The following is a 24,998-nucleotide window of genomic DNA, read 5'->3' as shown; positions in this document are numbered from 1 at the left end:
TGGAGATCAGTGTTCAGCTCTGCTTCATGTCATTACATTGAAGGCCCTTGGTGACTTTAGCAAGCAAGATCTGTAGGAACGCTTGCACCTGTGGATAAAGGATTGCAACCTTGAATGATAAATACATATTTCTGGGGGTTTTTTTCCCTCTTGAGCATGCATGTGTGAGCGTAAGTTGTATTTTAATCTAGACAGGCAGGTAATACATTTCACTTTTAGGAGATGAAGTAACGATTTTAGCAAATTACATTCGTCTCTTTAATCTTATATTTCCATGCACACTGAGTTAAATGTTGTAAAACTATCAATTCTGTCAAAACCTAACAGAAAGAAAACAAGAAACCCTGCAATCTTAATGTCCAAACTGACTGGTGATTATCAGGAATTAAATGTGCAGGAATTCCAAATCTTTTCTGATCGGAGATGTCTAGATGACTTTTGTTTTTCCATAATTGTATGAGGTTCCTACATAGTATTTAAGAATCAATTATATTGCAATTGATGTAATTAACTCTAATAATCCAGTAAAAGTCAGTAGGAGGGCTATTCAAGTCAATAGAAAAGAGGGACTATATTATGAAGGTGTTATTAACCTATACAGATTTTTACTAGACATTTCCTTTTCTTACATAATAAATATACAGTGATGAGGAAGGCTGTCATTATAATTTAATGGGAACAATGGCTCATCACTTCCTTTCCTCTACAAGCCTTGACTAATTCTACATACGGTGTATAAGTAAAATGAAGTTAAATGAATCTCGCAAATTAGCTATTAATCATCCATCAATCATCTGTTGCTCCATGATTAAAATCTGTGTTGCATTCAGAGCTGGGAAAGGTATTTGGGGAGTGGCAGGAGCTACATGTACATCTTCCAGTTCATTTATTCATGCACTTCCATTTTGCATTGCCAAGGGTACTTACTGAAACCAGTCCTGAAGTCAGAGGAAGTCTCCTGAGGAAAGTTTCAGCCCTTCCCAGGATAAAGTAAAACTCTCATTTACATATTTATAGGCATTGCTCTGGCTTTAAGCATTGTGACCTATGAGAGCCTCATTCATGCTTCTGAATTCAGTCAGACAACTCTTTTTGGGGAAAGAAAGCAACACTATGAAGTCAGGGATACTGAGGCAGTGGTCTGCCACATGCCATGCAAAGTGAGGAAGAACATTCCTCTGTCCAAGATCCTAATCTCCTGTTTTACTCTCTAAGCCTTTTGCATTGCCTGATGAGGCAAAAGGGAGTTCCGCTTGAATGTGACTACTAAAATTGGGCTTTTTAGGAACTTCTGTCTTCATCTTCAGCAAGCTGAGCATAAGCCTCATTAGATATAGAAGACTGCATTAGCAGAAGTGCTTGTCTTGACAGTAGACAAAGATCAATCAACTGTGCTACTGTTATTTGATGTACCAGGTGCCTTCTACATGGCTGGCTACAGGTGACCCTCTTGCCTTGCACTCTGGTACCTCAGTCTGGGCAGCTCCCCATGGCATCACGCATCTTTCTCAAAAACCAGAACACACCATTGTGAGCAGCTCCAAAACATACCCAAGTACACAGTGACTTGGTGATATTCCTACATCGAGCTGAGGTGATCAGAAAAGGTCCAGGAGAAGGCAATGACAGACAGTGTTTTATTTATTCTGGTATATCCTCAGTATATGTCACTGAATTTATGCAAAGAATGAGGCTGAGGCTGAGGCTGGGGCTGAGGCTGAGGCTGAGGCTGAGGCTGAGGCTGAGGCTGAGGAGAGGAGATTTGTTTGTCTGCTGTTAAAATACTTTGTATAAGATCTTGGGAAGAGGATGTAATTTTGAAAGCTCTTCCTATACAGACCCCTCTCCACCTTTGTTCACATGTTTACACTGCTTTGCATAAAACATAGTATGTGTACTCAACTAAAGAAAGAGGGAGCTGTGATGTTGCAATAAATACAACATACAGGAGTCCAGTAAAGCTTTGTAACTACGGTGCTGATTATTTAAAAAAAAAAATCACAGCAGTAGGGCAAGTGCTCTACAGATATCAATAGTTTCACCAGAACTGACCTATGTTACACAGAATGAATGAGCTTTGACTACAGGAACACAGATAGGCAACCCTGCTGACTCCTGCTGAATAAACCTATTGTAAAGCTGGCTAGCAACATCCTTCCAGGGCTCTTGGACTTGTGGCTTCATCTAGTCCGGGACTCCTGAGAGCATTTTTTTTTCTTTATAACAGCATTACACTTTCCTATATTGCTAAACACAGAAGACACTTCTGATGTTCGCATTGCGAGCTTCACTCGCGGCATACTTGATTTGGTGGTGTTTGACAAAGCCTGTGCTTTAATTCAGGAGCTAGTTCTGTGATAACAAGGACATAGAAGGAAAAAGCAGTGCTCCGTGAGGCATTAAACCTCCTTTTTTCTTGTTGCAGGCCAAAGCAAAATGCCCACAGGCATCACACAGACCCACATACCAATAATTAGTTCACCACAGCAGGTATACCTCACCACAAAAGCTGTATTTTGAAAATGAGATCTTTTCTTTTGGGAGAATCACAATGCCTAACTTCTGGGCATGGGAAGTTAGGTTACGATGGGGTGTGAGCAGAATGCAATGCCGCCTGCTGCCAGCGCCTCCCAGGGTCCCAGCTCCGCTGCCCTGCACTGTGCCAGTGCTACACGAGAAGCACACGGGTGTTTTTCAGGTGTCTTTGGAACTGCAAGCCCACGCAAACAAGCTGTGCCAAAAATGATAGACTGAGAACTGTTAAAGTACAGCAATTCAGCAGTCAAAACTTCCTTTATTTAAATCCCCAAACACCACTTAGTTATGTAATAATCTCAGTTCTTCCATGCTCCACGAGCTTGCCTTAAATTGTCTGGAGCAGCTCCTCAGCCGACACAGATAGTCCCAGCCTGCAGAAGGCAGTGGAACTGGGACGGTTCCTACCAGCTGCTGCTTTGCCCCAACTGCAATTGCATTTCACACACAAAAGATGACAATAATCTACAAAAAAAACCAAACCAAAACAAAACAAAAAAAACCCCCACCCTCTCCTCAGTTTGAATTTTCATCTGCAAGAAAAGATTCCAGTGTTTGGGCTTCCATGGAAAATCAATATGGTCTTATCTTTATTTTTTTACTTAAAAAAAAAAATACTTGGGATGACAGTATTAGGTAGCACTGTGAAAAACAACTAAATATAGCAGTAGATCATGGTGGGTGTGAATGGAAAACAAAGGAGTCAGGAGCCGAGCTCCTGCTGCTGTTACGTCACTATAACACCCATAATTATGTTATTATGTACACTGCCCACTTCAACTATATCTGGACACCACTTACCATGATAAAAATCTGATTAATAACATGACATATAATCTTGGTTTCTTTGATGAGCATTAACTTCTGTCTTCTATATTCTTTTTCAAACAGACAGGATATTTGTTTTGCCTCCCTTCTACAGGGAGTTTGGAAGAGAGAACATACAGAAAAAATTAAAAAGGGTGATTTAAAATCTCATTGCTGGACTCATTTTATCTTGGTGTAAAAACATGTTAAGCCACTTACAAAGCATTGCTGTGCATAAATTCTCCTTCTCACAAACGTCTAACTTTTATAAATACTATAACCTACATATAGAAATTCATCTGGACTTGGGTCACACTTAGCTATACAACTGCTATGCCTTTTTACCCTGAGCACCACAGCTTTCAAACTCAAAACGCCCTCGTATGAGGTACCTTGGGGAAGGCTGGTGGGTGGCTCAGGCAAGCGGTGCGGCGAGGACCCCATGGGTTTGGTGCTGGAGGAGACACGGGAGGATGCGCGGTGCCAGCGGTGGGGCGGCTGTCGCTGCTTCCCAGCACCGGACAGCACCATGGGGCACCTCAGGCGGTTCTTGCGGCAGCCCCATCACACCCTCTTTCACTGCCTGTGCCCACAAAAGCAGTACTGCAAATTTCTGCAACTACACTAACATTTGGACAAAGTGAAGTATTTTAAAGGCCCTGAGGCTTGTTTTTTAGCATCTAGAAAGTGAGAGGGGGGAAAAATAAAACTGGCAAAAAAATGAATGAAAAACAGTGCCCTCCAAGATGAAAGATTTTTTTTTTCCTTTAGCTAAATGAATATTGAAAAAACATACATCTTATTATGTCTTCAGCCCCTGAGGTTATCCTAACTGGTTTGTTTCACAATTCACCAGGAAACACCTTCAAGATATTTCTAAGATAACTGTTAACCGTCTGACTTTCATCTACAATAGAGGAAATCTGTATTGCCAACAGCTTGTTCTCAGAATTCCACCTTAAAACAGTTTTAGTACCACCAGACCAGAAGGGTTTGATGCCAAAGAGCTGTTCTGTCCTATTGAAAGCAGAGAATGGCTTCCTCTGCAATATGTACAAAGAGCAAGGAAATTTACTCAATTAATGTGAAACACAAAATGGCATCTGCCATCTGGAGATGCACACAAAAGCCATGGGCAGTCAAACACTTCTTAAGACTTTGGCATGTAAAATTAACATATTTTAAGACTTAAAGGGACATGTGAACTCCTAGTACACGAGCATTTCATTTTTCTCACGGCAAAATAAAACAGACAATAGAATATTTACAGTGTAATGTCACAGAAACAACAGTGCTAACCACCTACAAAAATTTGTCTGTGTTATCAAGACTGCCATTTGTATACTGCTGGATAGGAACTGAGAAGTTATTTTTTTAAATAAGCATTTTTAAACAGTGGACCGAAATATGCTTTCACTGAACTTTACAACTGCACTAAAGTGTGCTCTCTTACTGAGACTGGTGTAAAAGTCTTGTTGTTTCTTCTTGTGTGCAACACTGTGCAACCACTCTGGATTTACTTTTCATTACAAAAACAGAGTGATGCTGACTGGTCAAGTTTAGTGCAGATTCAAATTGTACAGAAGGGGCTGCCTTTACTCCAAGCATTTTTAAATATTCTTTTCTTGAATAAAATGAAGAAAGTTCAGCTTCAGTGTCTGTTCCCTTTTGTGTATTAAAAAAAAGCATACTGCTTTAAAAAAACCAGGACATATGGCATCTAAGTGGTCACCACCATAAATTATTCAACCTCTGCTCACTCCACAAACATAAATCTAACAAAATGCAAAACCTGAGGCCTCACCGCCAAACTCATGGTCACGTGTCCTCAGCGGTGTCTTCAGCACACATTTGGCCACACAGATCTGGTCACCCCATCCAAATTTTTAATCCAGACACCCACTGTGATATACAAATTTACCTGCTTTTTACTCTACCTGCATCCTCAGTTTTGACATTCCCCAGGATCACCTGAGCTGAGCCCTGCTATGTTTCAGGGTACTGCCCTTTCACCCTGCCTGTTAGCTGAAAACACAGGACCAGCTACACAAACCCTGTCTCATGCATCATGCTGCAGAGAGAATGACAAAAGCAGGGGTGGGTGGTGGGTGGGAGGTGGAAATCAAATCCGTTCCTGCCTGAGACAGTGTGTGGTTCGGCAGCGATCTCCTGAGTGATGTTGCTCAGGATGAGCAGGATGCATGTATAAATCGGCCACATTTGTCTTGCAATAGCAACTTTAATTCAGGCACCCTACAACTTTGCAGTGATATTCCCAACTCTCTTCTAGCAGATGCTCTTTTTTTTTTTTAAAAAAAAAAAAAAAGCATCAAAGTGAACATTTCAGAGTACACAAGAAAGTTGGTTTACAGAGGAATGCAGAGCCAAGGACACCGAACGTGCAAGTACTTAGTCATGTGAATTATGATAATGTAACCAGTACAATACAGTGAGATTATAGACATTGCATTTATTCAGTTGTGTAGGAAAAGGGAGGCAATTAGCTTAGTGGAGCTGGAGTATTAATGAAGGAGTGTCAGCTGAAAAAACTTAAATAGTGAATCTGTCACTCCACAAGTTTCCTCGTTTATTATATTAACAAAGATTTGTTTTTTAAGATTTAGTTTTGCTGATTAATTTTTAATTAAAGTACTCTCAAAGGTAACCCAATAAAAAAAAAAATATGAAGCAGAAGTCATCATTCCAGTTATCAACATTCATGTGGCCCATACATTTTGTGCTACACTGTATAGCAAAAAAAAAAGTACATCAAACTGTACACTCAGCCAGAAAAAGAGCACTGAAAATGCACTAAAGCATCATTTAAATTTTATTTACCAGTTTGTTGATTTGTGCTTGCATTTGCGAGAGTGTGTCTGTGAGAGGAGAAACAGAGACAGAGACAGAGAGAGGGGGAAGAAAATGACTCATGACTGACAATGTTACCATGTAAATGGTCATAGTTGTGGGCTTCCCTGGGGGATTTTGTAATACCACAGCAAAAATCTAGCTAGCCTGCAATTACCGTGCCGGCAGCAAGTCCCTCTAGCATGAGCCATAATGTCTGGCTACAGCTGGTGGGAGCGATCTGGCTGTGTCCCCCACCGGGAGCATCCTGGGCTCTGGGGACCGGGTGGCTGGCACGGGGCAAAGCTGCTGGCACAAGCTGACACCTCCAGGCAGGCAGAGCTCTCCCAAAAACTACTTCCCACAGAGCAACGTGAAAGTGGAGAGACCAGAGCTGGTGTTCAGAGCTACCAGCCCAAGACTTTTCAAAATCACTGAAAAAGGAACACATTTATTACAAAAAAACTGTTTAGGCAGCTTTCATGCACAGCTCCTCTCTTAGCACGTGTGTGTACATTTGGAGTATGATGCCCAGCCATCTTGTCCTAGGGCAGAATCCCATCTTGCAAAAGAAACCCTCACTGCCACTGATGTGAAGGACTCTGTGTTAAAAATAAAAATACGGTCCTCAGCAAAACAGAGAAAGGTTCCCGGGTGAGGAGCGTGAACCCATGCCAGTGACAGACTTGAAGTGCAACATGACGGAGATGCTGCTGTAACTGGACAGTTGAGGGATGAGCTGGGGTTTCCAGGCATGTCACGGGGATGACATCCCATGGCTCCGGGGGCCGGGGCTGCTGAGCCTGCTGCCGGCCAATCCTTGGAGTGTCACTTACATGAGCTCCAAAGTAATCTTCTGGACCACCCTTCAGGAAAAAGATAAGATGTCATGATCAGCTAATAGGAAGTGACAAGAAGAGATAAAATGGATTGGGAGGGAGGGAAGGTTTTGAACTGAAAAGGCATTATTCTTTCCTCTAATGCCAACCCTGCTAACAATAGGGCTGAGTTAATTAATGAACTATTCAAGCACTTTCATCCATTTTTACATATAACATTAATTTTTGTACAGATAAATATAACACAATTAACCTGTAGTTTGTTAAACAATCATACATGGCAATCCTTTCAATCTAGTGGGGAAAACACTTTTACAGAAAAAAGAATTTAATTAGGGAAAAAGATTGTGAAGAGTCTTTGTTCGTCTACTCTTCCAGCCATTGCCTTCCATCTGGCACAGGAACCCATTACCAAGACATCTGAGCATCTTCCACAAAAAAATAAACCAACAAACCACAAAAAAACAAAAAAAAACCCCAAACAAACAAAAAAAAACCCTGACCAACCAAAAAAACCCAAACCAAAACACAAAACCCCAACAAAACATCTCCAAAATATAAACCCACAGAAAAAAACTCAAACCATCAACCAAACCCCCAAGTTTCTGGCTTTCCTTCCTCTTGAGGGTAGAAAATCCTATCTGTCAGACTGAGTTCACTTGCAATTAAGAAATCTGCTTCACTCCTAAGAGAATGTTAGCACATCATTTGACAAAGTCCCACTGAGCATGCAGCGAGAGAAGTTTCTCCCCAAGTGCTGCTCCAGTGGCACCTGTAACTGGGGAGGATGTGTCTTACGCCCTGCAACCACCCCGCTGCACACACACAAAGCCCCCGGTACTCGGTCAACTCCGCAAACTTCAACAAGAACCTAATCAGAAGTACCAGGCTTTTAAGATCGTAGCACTGCCGTGATGATAATCAGTTTGGTGGGGGGAGAAGCGTTTCTGGTGGGTACAAATCCCAGGACAAGGGGGAGCGATCTCCGTGCAGCAGCTGTGTGAATGGCAAGTAACAGCAGCGAACTGCTGCCTTCGGTGGAGAGCCGAGTGCGTACTACAGACACAAAAAGGCTCCCTTTACACTGTAAAGAATTCAGAGCTTAATCAAGCCACAATATGTTTTGAGGCTTTTGCCAAAAAGTACAAAAAACTGTAGTCAGTGTAGCTAAGCATTTGATAACAAGCATGGTTTCTTCTGTTCAACGTATTTTCCTGGTGTATTTGTTTGTAAAGGTAGAGATAAGTATAGTAACACAATCTGTTCTTTAATATCATAGGCAAAGAAAAATCACTAGTCACTAGCTACAACAGTTTACAATCTTTGTGAGACAGCTGCAAGTATATGTTTATTTTTTTATTCTAAATATCTCAGATGGAGCCTGATCCTTAAAAACCTTCTTCCCTCCAATGATGCTCGTCTGCAACAATAATGTTAATGAAAACCAACTGCTGATGTTAGGAAAGAAAAGAAGATGAGGCTCAGATATCCCATACAATGCTTGTAATGGTTATTTTCACTAAAGATAAGAAAGCAGACTTGTATGTGCAATATCACAGAAACAAGCCATTCTGCCCCTATCTACAATTTTGACAGTTATCTATGGAAAATGGAGACTTAAAAAACTCTTAAGAATAATTATTAGAAATCATAGCCAAAATAACATACATCAGCCTTGATTAGTTACATGAAAAAGCAGCCTTAAATTGATAGTTTAAAAACAGGAAAATTAGCAGTATGATTAAGTATGAATGGCTAATAAAAAGAATTTTGCTAAAACAGATTAAGGTTCAGATCAAGGTCACAAAAGGAACTGATTGAGGAAAACTGTCATTTTTGCTGGGACTCAGTAGCTGTTTTAGCAACGCTGTTTCCTCTGAATCAGTCTTGTAATGAGAAATTATACTGCTGGGGTTAATAAAGACTTGGCATGTTTGCCCCAAAATTTCAGTTAAAACACTGTGGTTAAAAAGGCAAATTCCTTGTGTGTAAGTAGATGGAAAGGGATATAACTAAGCTAAGTAACCTCTAGTAAAGGTTATAAGTGAATATAAAATAAGGTGAATTTACACTGCAGTTCCAGTTCTCATGTTTGTTGTAAATTCACCCAGGAAAAAGAAAAATCTGCAAGTGACCCAAATCCCCCTTTGTCCCCCTGTTTCTTCCAAAATAAACAGCTTCTAGTCCCAGAACCCCATTAGCAGAGGCTAGGCAGAGAAGAGCTTTACTAATGGGGTCTAAGATTCGCCTTTCTGCCAGCTTCGCCCCTTGGCTGCGGATAACCTCCAGAAGGGTATGTCTCTGCTCCTTTTTCTGTCCTGATGGGTCAGGAGCTGAGCAAAGGCCTGTTTTGGTACAGAATTTTTACCATCCGTACGTATGGTCTGAAATTCAGTGCTCCCAAGGGAAAGATTTACAGGGAGGCTTTTCCCAGGCAAAGCTCGTCTTCCTGCGTGCAGGTGCCGGTGGTCCTCTGCTGCGAAGGGGGTAGTGCTAGTGCCTAGAAGATATGGGCACAGCTGACCTCAGGAATTTCAGAGCAGAAGCAATCTTTTGCATGCAATTCCCCTCCGCAAACTACTCTAGTTTCTTGTCATCCCACTTGCAGGCAGCTGGGGTGATCCCTGAAGAGGCCAAAGAGCTGATGTGTGTTACATTGCCTCGTATTTTCACCTTGTCCCGACGGCACGTAAGAGAAAGAGGGAGGGACCACAAGCATTCAGGTTGCTCTCCACCACCTCAGTGCTCCCAGTGCCACGGGACCTCGGTGCCACCAAGCTGCATGGCAGCAGCACACCCAGCTGCCCTCCAGAGAGGTTTTGTTCAGAGCGTGCAATTCTACACACATGCACGGGTCCAGGCTCCACAGGCAGGACCAGCTGTCCAGTGAGGAGAATTTTAACATCAGTGAAACTATTCAGTGATAACCCCTGCTTCATGGATACAACGCTCCGGTGAAATAAATCATCATGTCTAAAAGCTGGGGGCTACGAGGGGCTGGGATTTTTACTCCTTGGGTTATTTCCTCCTGGGCTGGTACTTTGCACAGGAAGCAGCTGGCACGTCTGGCCTGCGACGGGAGCTGCCGCAGCCCTCCTGAGCATTGGGTTGCTGCTCGGTGGCATAAGCTATTGTTGTCGTTACTACTATCGCCAGACCTGATCGGGGTCAGCAAGCCAACGTGAGACCTGTTGTATAACCTAGCAATAAAAAGACAGTCCTTGTCCCAGAACACACTCGGGCTGGTTTTCTGACAAGCTGTAACAGGTTCTGCGGCGGCACCTTTTCTGTTGCTAAATAAAGAACTTCTGTCTTGCAGAGCCTAAACCCATTGCTGAAAGATTGAAAGGAAAACGAACTAATAGGACAAAGGGGCTGTGTGTGGGACTGTTTTTAACATTTGTTTGTTTTGATCTTAGTTGCAAGTAATTCACATAAAGCGAAGCGCATTGACACTCCGAAGAAAATAACTACTCAATTTTAGAAAGGACCACTGCTTGCAGACCAAACCAAATGCAAAAAATCAGAATCATCCCGATAAGATTACTGGGCCAGAAATCACATTTTTATTAGTACATAAAACACGTGTCACTTGACAATGAGTATCTGCAGCATAGAGTGAAATAACCCTCCAGCAGCAAAGTCAATATTTAAATCAATATCTCTGGTAAGGAAAATATCTTACTCATTGATATAGATTGTATTTTTTTCCTTATGAATCTCTCAGGAGGCAAACAGCATATTTCTGTTGTAAAAGCAACTAAACAGTATTGCCAAACTGGTCTAATCATTCCTAGAATTCAACAGCATGATGCTCTGAAATTATTAATGTTGTTATAAATGCCATTTGACCTCTATGTCAGGGATGTATCTCCTTTCCAGAAAAAGGCACCTACATTATTTTGGCCCTGACACTGCTGAGTGTGAGCCCAGTAACTTCAGTGGGAGCTTAGGGCACTCTGGATGAATTTTTTTCATTACGTAGGTACGTAATGATTCAGCTACTCAAGGCTAAAATCCATAAGAGACGTTAGTGCCTTCATGTTAATTGCTGCAACATCCTCCATCCACTCCAGCAAAGCTGTGCAGCATTACAGAAAGGCTCACAGATTGCCAAGGCCAGAAAGAGGATCAGCACGCAGAGTACGCCCCAGTGGCACGCACCATCACCCGGGCTGAGGGACTCCTGGGCCCCCCTCCCCGGGACAGTGACGTATTTCGCATTACAGAGCCATTATAGATAGGTAAAATACACAATCCTGGAAGCACAGCACTACCCCTTCCCAGTCTCTCATTTTAAGCACCTTTCACGAAGTCAAGCTCACTTGTTTCTTCTCCTTTTAACCCTGTGATAATTTGGTTCCTTTCTGCAATGCGATAAAATCCTCCAAGGAGTGGTAAGAACGATCCCAGCCCACAGCCTGGTGGCCAGCACACTTTTTATAGAGGAGAGAGCCATGAATTTGCTTGGCTTTGGGACAAGGAACCTGATAAACACAAATTTCCCACACCTAGGAGAGACACCCTAACTTATAGGCTATCCTATGAAAGATGGGAACTGACACCACCATGAGGACATCTTGCAAAGAAAGCAGTGCTGGGTGCAGTGGTGTTGGAGCCCATTGGCGTGGGCAAAGCCAGCGCACTGACTCCTGAAAGATTCCCAGATGCCCCTGTACATAGCTGCACACTGAGGGATGGCTTTCGCAAACACAGAAACAGCACCGGAGCACCTCAGGGGCTGGATGATCCGTGATGGCAGTTTGTATACAGACACCTAGAGACAGCCTATGCTCTGCTTTAGGCTCCTACATCCATTGGCTCATTCAGGACCTTACAAAACTGTTCAGACACCTGTGTCCTATGAAAACTAATAGCATAGCACTTGCAACTGTTTCGAAGTGCTGTTAGATGCCTCGCTGCCCCTGAAAAAGTTGTCCCTCGATGCCTTGTGGGACTGAGTCCTTAGAGGCGACAGATCGTATGCATTCTTCAGATAATGGGAATGACTTCTTATTAGAAAAGATGGGTTCTTGAAACTATATAATATAAAAACAATTTAATTTAGCGCGCACACACACACACACACACACACACACAAAAGAGTTTTCCCCAGGTTATAATCCCTCTACAGATATATCTTCCTCTTTCTTAAAACCGCCAACGAACCAAAAGAAGGTAAGTCTAAAAAATTAAACTACGTTTCCTGTTCAATACCAGCTTTGATTACTCAGCGGGGTAGGCACAGTTTAAAACTATCCAATGTGCTTCTTTTTCTCCTGCTTTATGATTTTTAAACTTCTTAAGACTTTTAATGCAAGTACTAGGACAGGGCAACACAAAGTATTTTTTCATGTGCTTTTAACCCCTCCACATGGAAGTTGCTGAAACAGTTCAGAATTTTGAACCTCGGTAGGGTGGCGCTGGCTAAGATCTGTCCCTCTCTGGTAGCTCTTCCGATATGATTAATAGAAAGAAAGATGCATCGGGATTAGTTTTTGTACAAGACAACAGTGTGCATCCCCAAGGTCTTCATTTACAAAGAACAATCTGGAAAGCTTCCCAAATTTTGTTTTTAAACTCTTGTCCAGCATCGCTTTGGCCCATGCTGCAGGTAAGGGATGCTTTGGTCAAAAGAGATGGAAAGCTATTCAGCGAGGTAAGCAGTGACTGATTTAACCAAACCCATACTAAGCATAAACCGTATCAGAGGAACAGATCAGAGTTGAAGCTAAAATCAGCTCCCACCTCGCAGCCTTTCCTGTAATACAGTATGAATCAGAACCTCCATTTGCCAGAGTTTTGCATTTGACTTCTAAACAGACTCAGTGATTACACCTCCTGGAGGTGCAACTGCGTGTGACACCAGGAGAATTCAATGCCAATGGAAAGCAAAAGGTTTTCTGACTCTCAAGAGATGGTTTCCTCCTCAGCAGGGTTGATGTGACAAATGATCATCACTTCCAGAGTCTGTGGTTTGCTGTGAATTAATTTACCAAGGGAATTCCTGTCCCGTCAGCGTTGATCCAGCAGCATGCACAAACACGGGGCCACAGCACCAGCTGATGTAAACTGGGAAGGCTCTGCTTGATCCGGCTGACATCGGACATTCACTTACAATTTCTGAATGGAGAATTAAAAGGAAGAGTGGGATGACACACCCACAGCATTGCTAGTTTGGAGGGGGTTGAAAGCAAATTGACAAAACATCTGCTACCAGAGAAACGCTAATGCTACCTCTATCGCCACAGAAGGATTCTTTGAGGAATCTGGGAGACAAGCATAAACACGGAGCTTTGCAATGTGCCTGGAAATGCATTTGACCCGATGAGCCTTGGTGAAGCCAGGTACCCAGGGCCATGTAAGGATGGAAGTGACAAGAGGTTGCAGACCGGTGGCAGCGGCTTGGATGAGAATTTCTGCGTGGGATAAAGCGGGTGGAAATGTTTTTCCTTTCAGCATTCCGTCCAACCCGTTGCAAGGAGCAGGCTGGGGAAGAGCAAGGCCCTGTGTGAGACAGAAACACATCGCAGCAGCTTACACTGGAGGCAGAGTACGTAACTCTGCTCCATCCATCCACATGGACCTGCATGGTTTTAGAGGGGCTCCACCCAATTTCTGTAAATGCAAACCTGCACGGCCTCATTTACATCAGGGTGCTCCTTCCTAGCTGACAGCCAGGCAACCCTGAGCAATCAGGGATACCTCTCCTATTTGCAAAGCCTGCCCTGTGCTGTTTAGCTTGGTAAAGCACAAATGGTTAATCTGAAAAGCAATCTGGCAGAAACGGGGTTTGGGAACAAATTCACCAAACTTACACAGTGGCGTTTAAACCGAGCAGGACATTAGCTGATACTCAGTGGGCAAACTTAATGGCCAACGTCACTCTATTAGCCTTTTCCCATGAAAAACCTGCACCCTAGGTGCTACCAAGTGCTAATTTGTTAAGAAAGCCTTAATTGAGTGACAGTTAATTATTGACAGATTTGAACTACTTTATCTCTCAATCAAAACCTGGCTCTGTCCCAGGCAGCAAGCAATTTACAGCCACAAAGGTAAATCTGGCCACGTGCAAGCTTTTTATGCTGAGCCTGATGGCTCTCCCTCCCCCACCCCAAGTTTCTGCTAAAATTTCTCTCTGAAGGAGCCGATGATCCCCTGGTGATCACCAGCCCACGTCAAGGTGGTTACCCTGCTTAACCCCACTTGGCAGAGTGGGAATTACTGAGGGGACATCCATCTGGAGCTGCCTGAGATAAGAGGTGTCCAGTGTTAATAAACAGGCTTCCTCTACACCTCAGCAGGGCCTTCCTTTTCTAAACAGTCTTCCTTTAATGTTGTAAAATGTTTTTTTCCATTTACTCAACGATCATGCCTTTGACAGTGGGGGAGGGCCAAGGGAAAGAGAAAAGGGTGAGGGGAGAGGAGAGGAGAGGAGAGGAGAGGAGAGGAGAGGAGAGGAGAGGAGAGGAGAGGAGAGGAGAGGAGAGGAGAGGAGAGGAGAGGAGAGGAGAGGAGAGGAGAGGAGAGGAGAGGAGAGGAGAAAATTAAGACTCAGCATATGTTTCTAAGGCATTGAGACACCTGCTTTTGAAATTATGTTACTAATGCTAAAAGTTCTCCCAGCCTGGCTGTTTTGCTTGCCTTCTGCACACAAACAACACGTGAAGAAAGAAAAAGAGGAAAAAAAAGAAAGAAAGAGAAGTAAGGAAAAATAACAAAAGGATGAAAGAAAGGAAAAGAAAGGGCTAAAGATTAAAAGAAAGAGAGAGAAAGAAAAAGAAAGAAATAAAGAGAGAAAGAGAAAGAAAGAAAGAAAGGAAAAAGAAAGAAAGAAAAAGAAAGAAAGAAAGAAAGAAAAAGAAAGAAAGAAAGAAAGGAAAAAGAAAGAAAGAAAAAGAAAGAAAGAAAGGAAAAAGAAAGAAAGAAAGAAAGAAAGAAAGGAAAAAGAAAGGAAGAAAAAGAAAGAAAGAAAGAAAGGAAAAAGAAAGAAAGAAAAAGAAAGAAAAAAAAGAAAAAAAGAAAGAAAGGAAAAAGAAAGAAAGAAAGACAAGAAAAAGAAAGAAAGAAAAAGAAAAAAGAAAGAAAGAAAGAAAGAAAAAGAAAGAAAGAAAGAAAAGAAAAAGAAAGAAAGAAAGAAAGAAAGAAAGAAAGAAAGAAAGAAAGAAAGAAAGAAAAAAGAAAGAAAGAAAGAAAGAAAGAAAGAAAGGAAAAAGAAAGAAAAAGAGGAAGGAAGAAAGAGAAGGAAAGAGAAAAATAAAAAAGAAGGGAAGAGAGAAAGAGAGAGGAAGAAAGACAGAGATGGAAGGAAAATGAATATATTATAGTAGCAGTAGTAGTAACCGCAGCGGTATCACAGTCATTCACTGCAATATGTCTAAACATTCATAAATGTTTTATGCATCCTAAAATGCCATGTACAAGGGATACGGCATCCCACTGAGGTTAATGAATGAATGAGGTGCCCTTGAAGGTTAATTTGCGCAAACAAAAGGTCAAGGGACATCTTCAAAACAAAATATTGATTAAAGCAAGTTAAATGTTTTGACTTGAAGGAGACATGAAGGATTAAAAAGCAAAATAAAGCAGTATGGATAAGAAAGGAACAGGAAAGAAAAAACATCACCCCCAGACACAAAGGAAATGGTAGAAAACATATCTGAATCAGCTAGTCATCTGCTAACAAGCTGTAAAGATTTCCAATGACAAGTTGTCACATTAGTTTAGTGAAACTGAAGCAGCACTTATCCCTTTTCCTGTGCTTAATCTCTCAGCGAGCTGCACAGAAACATGCTACCATGTTTAATAGGATTAGTTTAGTTCACTTTCTCCTCTCTGGAGGTTGTGAGGTTTTTGGTTGGGTCTTTTTGTTTGGGGTTTTTTTTTTCTTTTCTATTATTATTTTATTTTTTAACAATTCTATTTCCATCAATACCAGGTTCTTGAATTAAATTGCACTCTGCTGAACCACCTAGGTTGCATTCACTCTCCAGGTTAAAGGCATTTTGTTCCAAAGGTTTCCTTTTTGAAAGGAGGAGCCAGGGCAAAGGGAAGAGAGGAAAGGCTCCAAATTCAGCAATTACACACATCAGGCACCCAGTTCTCCTTTCTCACACACACTGATGATGCTTTATTGATATCAGTAGAGTTATTTTTAATTCACATCAGCATAAGCAAGAGCAGCATCAGGCCTTTGTGGTTGCAGGGTGTTCTCCTTTCTTTGCATGAGAGTAGTTGGACCTTCCCCACCACTGAAGAAAAAAAAAAAAAAAAAGAACAAAGGAAAAAGAAAAGAAAAAAAGAAAATCCACTAGTATTTGTAGCCCCATTCCCTCATTTAGTTGGAACAGACACAGCAAGGAAAATGATCAAAGAAAAGGCAGTTTCAACAATATACCCCTGTCACTTTCAATTTTGTTGTCAGACTCCAGAGGGACAGAGGAATCACCCATGGTCACGGGCACACTGCAAAAGTTTTCCTAAGTTTCTTGCATCTGTTTTGTTGTTGTTGTTTTTTTTGGGGGGTCCCCCTTAAAGAAAGAAATGCAAGCACGGAAAGCTGTCAGCTTGCAACAAACCTTTTCTCTTCAGAGGCAACAAAATTTGGAGGAGGATTTCATTCTGATGGGACAAACCTTGCAGCTGAACCTAGACCTGACAACCCCCATATCTGGAGGAAACCTAAAGTTTGTGAAAAACATACCAAGTGTTAGGCAGAGGCAGAGCAGCAAGAGAAGAGAACCCACAGACCTGAGCACACCCAGGCTTTGAATCCAAACTTCGTGAACGTAGATTGCTTTTTGTTGGGATCCCATATGCCCATAACTCAGAAAATAAACAGTTTGACTACCTTATAATCTATTAATGACCAAGAAGGCCACTGGACCAAGGACTCAGTAACTACTTCGGGATCTGTTAATTACTAAGAAAACAACCTAGTAACTATCTTATGATCTGTAAATTACCAGGCAAAGGACTTGGTAATTCTACAGGACTTTGAAGATGCACTGGAATCTACTACAGTTTGCTAGCGGGGACCACGCCTGCCATCGGTCAGGGGACTGGGGTGGGCAGCAAGGGACAGCAACAGCCACGCACCCAGCCACAGCGGCAGGAGGCTGCCCCGCCACTGCCCAAGGCGTCGGGCCCTGGAGCCGGCACCGGGGACAACTCTGCTCACTACAAATCCTGAACGGGAGCTGCTGGCACGGGGGTCCTCCAGACCCCCTCTGAGGGATTAAATTCTGGAGGAAGAGCTTTTCCTCCACTTCAAAAATGTAGGTGATGGGGTGGGGGGATTATTTTTGCTGCCAAGCTTTGAGACATCAATTTGCATTCCTTCAGGGCTGTCTATCCTCCGGGATTAAAATCCGGGATTAAAAGAGAGGAAGGGTCTGGAGCACTCAGTGTCCAAGACGGTGGGCGAGTGAGTGGAAAGCATGCATTTAATTCCAGTTGGCCTTGGTGTGGCAGGTCATAGGGCCGGTGTGTTTAGCCCTGAAAAAGCTGCAAGACACGGGGCTGGAGGAAGGTGCCCTGCAAGCAGCTACGGAAAGGGGTCGGGTGGCAGGTGGGAGCCTGCACACATGGTACCCACGGCCGGGGCCCGGCTGGCTGCTACTGCGCTGCCACATGACCTTGGGGACATCGCTTCACTCCCGGTGCCTCAGTTTCTCTTTTGGGTAAATCAGCAGTCGTTGAAGTTAAGTTGAGCCCCGGTGGCGACAAGCTTAGTGTCGGCGGCAGCTATTTACTTATTTATTAGAGTTTGCACGATTCAGCTTCATCTCTACATGTATCCCAGTGTCCTTTAAAAGAAAAAAAAAAAAAAAAAAAAAGAAAAAATAAAAGGAAAGAATTCAAGCGAGTCATTCACCCGCCAAATTTAGCCTATCTGCCCCTGCGTCCAGGCGCACTTCTGCGCCCTTGTTCCGCAGCCCCTGCAGCACTTACAGCGACAACGGGAGCCGAACGTGTCACCCCGGCCAGCCGAGCCCCGCAGGAGCGCAGGGAGCGAGCTCTGCCGCCGGAGCCGGGCCGGGCCGCCTCCCCGCGCCCGCGGAGGGCCGCGCAGCGCTGGTGGGCCGCCCCGGGGCCGCTCGCCGTCGGGGTGCCGCGGGCCCGCTGCCCCAGACCCGCCGCTGCCCGCTGGCGGGGGGACCGGCGCCCCGGTTTCTCAGGGTGTCACCTTAAACACCTGGCGGCGGTGCCGTCGCGGCGGGCAGAGGCTCCCGCGGGCCGGGAGGGCGCGACGGGCAGCGGGCACCACTCCGGGGCCGCCCGGCGCCCGGGCTGGGGGACGGCAGCGGTAGCAGCGGAGCGCCCCGGGACGCGCCCCGTTGCACCGGGGATTTGCCGTCACCCACGGCGCTGAGGCGGCCAGCGCCGGGACGGGCCCCGGAGCCAGGCACGGCACGCACAGCTTGCGGGGGCGCCCGGCGAGAAGCGGCCTCTCCCGCCGCCGCGGGGGCCGGGGGGGCAGCGGTTTAAGCGGCCCCCCGGCCCTGCACCGCGGCGACCGCGCCGGGGCTGCTGCCACCCGCCGCCCTGCTGCCCCGACGGGCCGGGCGCGGCGGGCCCGAAAGGCATCGCCTCCCGCCCCGGTGCCGGGCTCTCGGGCGGCTGTTGCCGGCTGTATCCCCTCGCCATCCGCCGGCCGGGGCAGCGGCAGGGAGATTTCTTATTTTTGGAACTCGGGAGCGGCTTCCCAGCGGCAGCTCCGGCAGCGCGACGGGGCCGCTGCGGCCGGTCCCGAGCGATTCCTTAGCCACCCGCGGCGGGTGGTTTGCACATCACCCACCCGCCCGCCGCAGCCACCCCGCTCCCCGACGCGGCGGCCAGCCCGGCCCCGCCGGCCGGTGCCCCACGTTCCGGCCCCGCGGGCAGGGCAGGCCCCCGGGGGGGGGGGTTCTGCCCGTGCCGGCTCCCGGGTTTTGCCGCGGAAGGCAGCGCGCCCCTCCGAAGGGTTCCGCGCCCGGCCAGCCCCGCGGGAGGCGACGGAGCCGTCCGCACCCACGCGTGGGGCTGGGCGCCGCGGGTCCCCTCGAGCGAGACAGATCCTTACGGTGGGAGGTAGGGGCGGGGGAGCGGAGCGGCTCCCCGGGCCGACAGCCGCCGGGCGGGCGGGGGGCGAGGCGCGGCCCGGCCCCTCGCCGCCGGCCCTGCGCTGAGGCTCAAGTTTTGTCGGGGGCGGCCCGCGCCGGCGCTGCCCGCCCTCGCCCCGTCCGGGCTGCCCCCTCCGCTCGGGGCTCTCTCTCCCGCCGGCCCGGGCGCCCCGCACGGCAGCCCCGAGGGGCGGGCGCGGACGGGACCGGCGCGGCAGCGCCGTTCTTACCTGCCGCCGAGCGCCCTGCAGCGCTCCGCTGCCGTCTGTCCCTCCGCAGGGCAGTACTCCCTCTCCTCAGTTTATTCCCCTGCCGCCTGCCAGCCTAAGGCCGTTTTCTTACGGGAAGCCTCGTCTCTCCGCCGGCAGCGGCCGGGCGACCCTCCGCAGCAACCGGGACCGGGGTGCGGGCTCTCCCCGCCCCACGCCGCGGAGAGCCGTACTCACGGCGGGGCAAAGCGCGCCCGGCAGGCTCCGGTCCGGATCGCAGCCCGGACCTGCTGGGACGATCCTCTTTAGGTTATTTTTTCCCCAAAAAAACCATATTTTCCCCCAAAGCCTTCCCGCCGGAGCCGGCCGGGCGCAGGCTGTGCGGAGCCGGGGGTGGGTTTGGGTTGCCCGAAACTTGTGGCGCGCCGAGCAGGGCCCGGGGCCGGGGGTCGGCACCGATGGCTGCTCCGCGCGGCGCTACCTGATGCTCGTTTTCGTGTGTATTTTGTGCCTCGCATGTGGGAAGCGACCGCGGGGCCCCGCGCACAGCCGCGTGTGAGGATGCGGGCCACCGCTCTGCCCACCGGCACCACTCTGCCCACCGGCCGGGGCCACCGCTCTGCCCACCGGCCGGGGCCACCGCGCCGGGCGGGGGGCGGCCGCGGACCGGCTCCTCCGAAAGTTTGTGCCCCGCGTCTGCGCAGCGCATGCGAGCGGGGCTGTGCTTGGCCGCCCCAACGGTGCTCTCCGCGCCCTGGGGCACCAGTCCCCGCGCCCCTCCGCGGAACCCCCCCTCGTGGGAAACTTCCCCGCGTGGGGCACCGCGGGGGTGACTTTCCTAAAGTTTCTCACTCTCCCGCTGCCCCCACCGCCGCGCGGGGCGGCTTTTGTCCGCCTCTCCCCCGCGCGCCGCGGGATGCGGGGGGGCGCCCCGTCGGGCCCCTGCCCGCTCCCCCCCCCCCGCAGGTGCGCGGCCGCCACCACCTTCCCGCGGGGGCGGGGCGGCGCCTCCCCCCGCTCTCCCCGCTCCTCGCTCCCCGCTCCTGCCAAGTTCTCCCCGTCCCCCCCGCCCGTCCCAAGGAGCCTCCCGATTGGGCGCCGGGCCGGGCCCACGTCACTCCGAGCGTGACGTCTGGTCTTCCTGTTTCCTTCAGCTGTGTCTTAAAGTAAATCTTGTGGCGGTGCGGAGCGCTCGCTCGGCTCGGCCAGCCCAGCCCAGCCCAGCCCAGCCCTGCCCCGCTCCGCGCCGCTCCGCGCCACTCCGCCCCCGCGCCCGCTCCGCTCCGCGCCCGCGGCCCCGCGGCCGCTGCCCGCCCGCCCGCACTCGCCCTCCCTCGCCCCATTATCATATTCATCAGCGGCGGGGCTCGCCGGCTGCGCGCGCGTGGCCGGCTGCGCGTGTGTGCGTGTGCGGGGCGCGTGCGGTGGGTGCATGTGCGTGTGCGTGTCTCCCTTTCTCTCTTTCCACCGGCAAAAAAAAAAGAGGCTCAGTCTCGTCGCCTTTGCACGGAGTAAGTACCCGCTCCCTCTCCGCGTCCCCTCCGTCCCTCCCCGCTTTTTCGGCCTTTTCGGGTCTTTTTTTTTTTTTTTTTTTTTTTTTTAAATTCGCGCTTGCTTGGGCTGCTTTAAACGGTCTGGGGCGGGGGGTGGGGTGGGGGGTGGCGGGGGGGGCCTGAAATCCCCGGCAAAATACTGATCACCGTTATCAAACCTGTGCTTCTTTTTCCAGGGGGCATAATTGCAATGACTTTATTAGCTGAGTAGTTTTAATTCCCCCGTAGCTAAAGCGGTAAGGACCGGTAAGCGCCGAGCCCGATGGAGCGCTCACCGGAGCCTGCCCAGGGCTGAAGAGTAAGTGACCTGCTCGCTGTTAGGGGTCCTTCCCCCTTCCCCTCCGCGCCCTCGCTGCCACCTTTTGCGGACCAGGCTCAATTGCGTTCCGTGGGTCGCAGGGCAGTTTTGCGGGGACGGAGAGCGCGGCGAGTATTTGGCTTCTTTTTGTTGTTCCCAGCTTCCTCCTCCCCCCGTCCCCGCCGAAGTTCCCCATCCCCTGCCTCAAACTCCTGCTCCGCTCCTCTGAGCCTCCTCTTTGTCTTGTTTATTATAGCTGCCTTTCTTTTTGTCTCTTCCAATTTGCTTGTCATTTGCATGTCGCTAGTTCTCCTTTTTAACCCCGACCGGGAAGGGCAGGGACTTTTTCTTCACCTTCTTCTTCTTATCCTTGCAATTACTTTTTCATTTCCAAGGCTGGGACGAGCTGCGAATTGTGGAAATGTGCAGAAAATGGGATTTGAGTGGTAGGTAGCGAGCACATGAGGAAAGATCAAATGCAAGTCGCGGGATAAGAGCCTTGATCTGGGAAAAGATTAGGATTATTCGTACTTTGTGTTTGTTTGGTTGTTGTTTGTTTTATCTTGGGGAGGGGGGCGGATTTGATGTCGCCTTAGCCTCTGGCGGAGATCTTTCTTGGCTTTTTTGATTTTCTGTTTATCGGCTGGGTGACCCGCAGCACTTTGCCATGTGTTTAGACGGAGTTAAAACGCAGGAGGGAGCGGTGCCGGGGGGCGTGGGGCCTGCGCGGAGCGGGCGCGCGGGGCTGGGGGTGGGGGGGCGGTGAGCGGCCCGGGATGGGGGGGGCACCGCCACCGCGGGGCCCGGCAGGAGCGGGCGGCCCGACGGGCAGCCGGGGCACGGCTCCCCGGCACCGGGCGCTGCGCGGGGGCGGAGCGGGGCCGCCCTGGGGTCCACGCGTCTTTGAGGAGGGGGCGCAAGACGCGCGCATCCCCCGCGTCGCCCGGCAGCGCGACAGAGGCGGCGGGGGCCGCGGCGGGGGTGCGGGCAGGTGCGCGCCGGGCGGGGCGGCCGCGGGGGTCGGCCCGGTGCCGCCGGGCTGGGGCCGGGGCCGTGCCGGGGGAGCGGGACGGCGGGGAGCCGGCGGGCGGGCGGTGTGCGGGGCCGGAGCGGGGCCGGCGGGCTCCCCGTCTGCGGCACAACCCGTGCGGCGGTACTCGCGTCCCCGGCAGCGCGGGGGGCCGGAGCGGGGCTGCCGGGGAGCGGGGCGGGCGGGGGTGCCTTGCAGCGTCGGGTGAAAGTTGCCGGGGCGAGGGCTAGGCAACCCGCCGGTCCCGAGCGCGGATGGCCAGCACCGCGGCGTGCCCGGCTGCGCGGCCGCCCCCCCCCTCCCCCCCAAACCCTCCGCCGGCGCCGGGCACGGGCGGGGGGCGCGGGGCAGCGCGGCCGTGGGCACCGCTGGGTGCCGGCGAGGGCCGGTGCTGCCCGGTGCTGGGTACAGGCGCAGGACTGTGTCGCCGCGAGGTGTAAAAGCTCGGGTTATTTGTCACTTCCAGCGTCTGCAGAGGTTTGGCAGTCGGCAGGGTGAATTACACGGAGGCAGTGTCCTCACCCGTAGATTTGCATGTGACACATACCCTTTATGTCTTCTTCTCGCAGTTTTCCTGCGAGTTGCCATCAATCACGTAAAGTTTACGACCGCTGCAGCTCATTCTGCATTTATTTTATCTGCTTTTTGTCCAGAGCTTACCTTTAGCAGCAATATCGCACACGGTGAAATGTTTATTAATACTCAAGCGTAGACAGAGTATCGACATTTCACGAGTTGAACTGTGATAAAAACTACAATGTATATACTTTTTGCTAACAGCTCCCTATTACATTTTTCTGTAAAGTATATAACAGTCGCTGCACGGCACTGTTAGTATATACAGTTAACTTTCCTGCCCGTTGAACTCTGAGACCTCTCGGTTTGGATGACTTCTCTTTTTTATGATGGACAACTTGTGATATTCGTAAGAATGGACACATCTTGAAATTGGAGTTTAATTTGATTCAAGGCAGAATTCTAAATAACTGCAGTTTTCAGTCTCTTAAATAATGATTTATTCTGTCCCAAACTGCAGCCTAACTGCTAGATTAACTAATTCAAGAATTGTGATTTAATGACATCGTGTAGCATGGAAAAAAAAATATCTTGGAAAACTTGGGCTGAGTTCGTAGTAGGAATCTTGCAAACGTTTCAGTGTTGTCTCTGTACAGAGACCATGTGAGTTACTTGCTTCACCATCAGTGAAATAACAAGGACCAAACTGGCTTGAAAGGAGTAAAAACGTTTTCAATTTTCTACCTTGAGCAGCTTGGTTTCTTTTTCTCATTCAAAGAATCTGTTTCCTCAAGCAGTGCCGAGCATGGCTACATGATGGAGGGCCCTGCATCTCCCCAAAATGAAGGCCTGAACTAATGAGATGCCGAATCCCTCCTGTTAGTAAGCTCAGTCAGTTCCCCCTGTAGTCGATGGGAATTGCGGATGTTTGGCGTTCAGAGGAATTGCTGAACACCTTGCTGGATTGGGCCCTGGGTATCACCAGGTTCCTAAAACAAGGGTCGCTTTTTTCTTGAACGCTAAAGAGCAGGTAGCATAATTTTGAAGTAAACCAGGCTCTAGTTTTTGCTTCTTCTTGTAGAGAAATCCCGGTAAAAGTAGTTGTGACTGCATAAATAGTTGCTCATCATTTCTACCTTGTTTCAAATTCTTTGATTAGAGAGCTCAGCTGAGGGAGTTAGATAACCCTTTCTCCCAAGAAGACTCGTGTCAGAGCTGTACTAAAAGGTAGTACTTTCTCATTAGTGGCTAACGTGATTTTAGCACTGAACAGATCTAGGGTGAATAGATGTCATCTGTTCTTCGTATTTTAGCTGTGGTTTTGCGCGTGAAATGCTGTTGACTGGAATAATTTTCATCCTGCGCTCCCTGGCTGATTCTGGCAAAGCCATACCCTGTGTAGCGCTTTAGAGGGAAAGATCTAAATATTTCTGTTAGCAGAAGCGTGTTAAATTTCTTGTGTGGTATTGGCATAACGGGCTGACATGAAGCAGGCAGACGCTGGACCAAATCAAGTAGTCGGCTTGTGAAAAGACAGGAACAATTTCAGCTCTAAACTGTTAGCTCCTTGAATTCATCCATGAATATTCGTCAAGTTCAGCACTTCGCTGCTATTTAATGGCTGTTCAGGTTAGGCTGGGGTCCTTCAGAGTGGCTGAGGAGGGTGAGTTAGCATTTACATCTCCTTTGCATCTCGGAAGTGTGTGAATTAATCTGGGAGAAAATGATCAGTATCTTTATAGATCAAGATGAGGTAACAAAATTGATTACAGAAATTGATTGACTTGTAATGAGTGCGGTTAAACACCTGACATCGTATTCCTTTCTGAAGACCATTCTCGCCAAAGGTTGGGTAACAGTAACTCTTGGATACCTAGAAATTAATGTTTCCAGTTAAAATGTCAATGCATATTAAATGTATAAGAAATAAACCCATGTCTGTAGCTGCTGTGCTGTTAACAGGTTATTCATAGCTACATTGTAATCATATCTCCTTAAACAAAAGTTTTGAAAGTGAATTTGTAAGTAAAATACTGCAAGCTATGCTTGTGGGTGGACTTAGAAAGTGCTGAGGCCCTCGGTACGATTTTTAATTACATGGGCATGGAGAATGTTCGGTTTCTAAGAAAGCCGCATCGTGCGAGATAGGGCTCGAGACATGGATGGTAAATTTAACATAAACACTTGGCATATGAGGAGTCTCAAAAGTGACGTGTAAAGCAAATTTAACCTTGACAAATTTTAAACTCTGTAACTTAGA

General features: G+C 48.1%; 1 protein-coding gene and 1 long non-coding RNA gene across 3 annotated transcripts in view; one reads left to right on the top strand and one right to left on the bottom strand.

Moving 5' to 3' along the window:
- Positions 1-20,268, bottom strand: part of LOC130157421 (uncharacterized) — a 67,386-nt gene extending 47,118 nt beyond the window's left edge. For both annotated transcript variants that reach the window (XR_008824870.1, XR_008824871.1), the window contains exon 1: positions 19,363-20,268. This is a non-coding gene — a long non-coding RNA (uncharacterized LOC130157421). The remainder of the gene's footprint in view (positions 1-19,362) is intronic.
- A 288-nt stretch (positions 20,269-20,556) lies between these two features.
- Positions 20,557-24,998, top strand: part of PROX1 (prospero homeobox 1) — a 49,949-nt gene continuing 45,507 nt past the window's right edge. Inside the window, exon 1 of the mRNA XM_056356930.1 lies at positions 20,557-20,852. The gene's annotated coding sequence lies outside the window, so the exon portion shown is untranslated. The remainder of the gene's footprint in view (positions 20,853-24,998) is intronic.

The sequence above is a fragment of the Falco biarmicus genome, chromosome 12, assembly GCF_023638135.1.
Source record: "Falco biarmicus isolate bFalBia1 chromosome 12, bFalBia1.pri, whole genome shotgun sequence".
Classification (NCBI taxonomy): domain Eukaryota; kingdom Metazoa; phylum Chordata; class Aves; order Falconiformes; family Falconidae; genus Falco; species Falco biarmicus.
The sequence above is the reverse complement of the archived record's forward strand: the minus strand, read 5'-3'. Positions and strand labels throughout refer to the sequence as shown.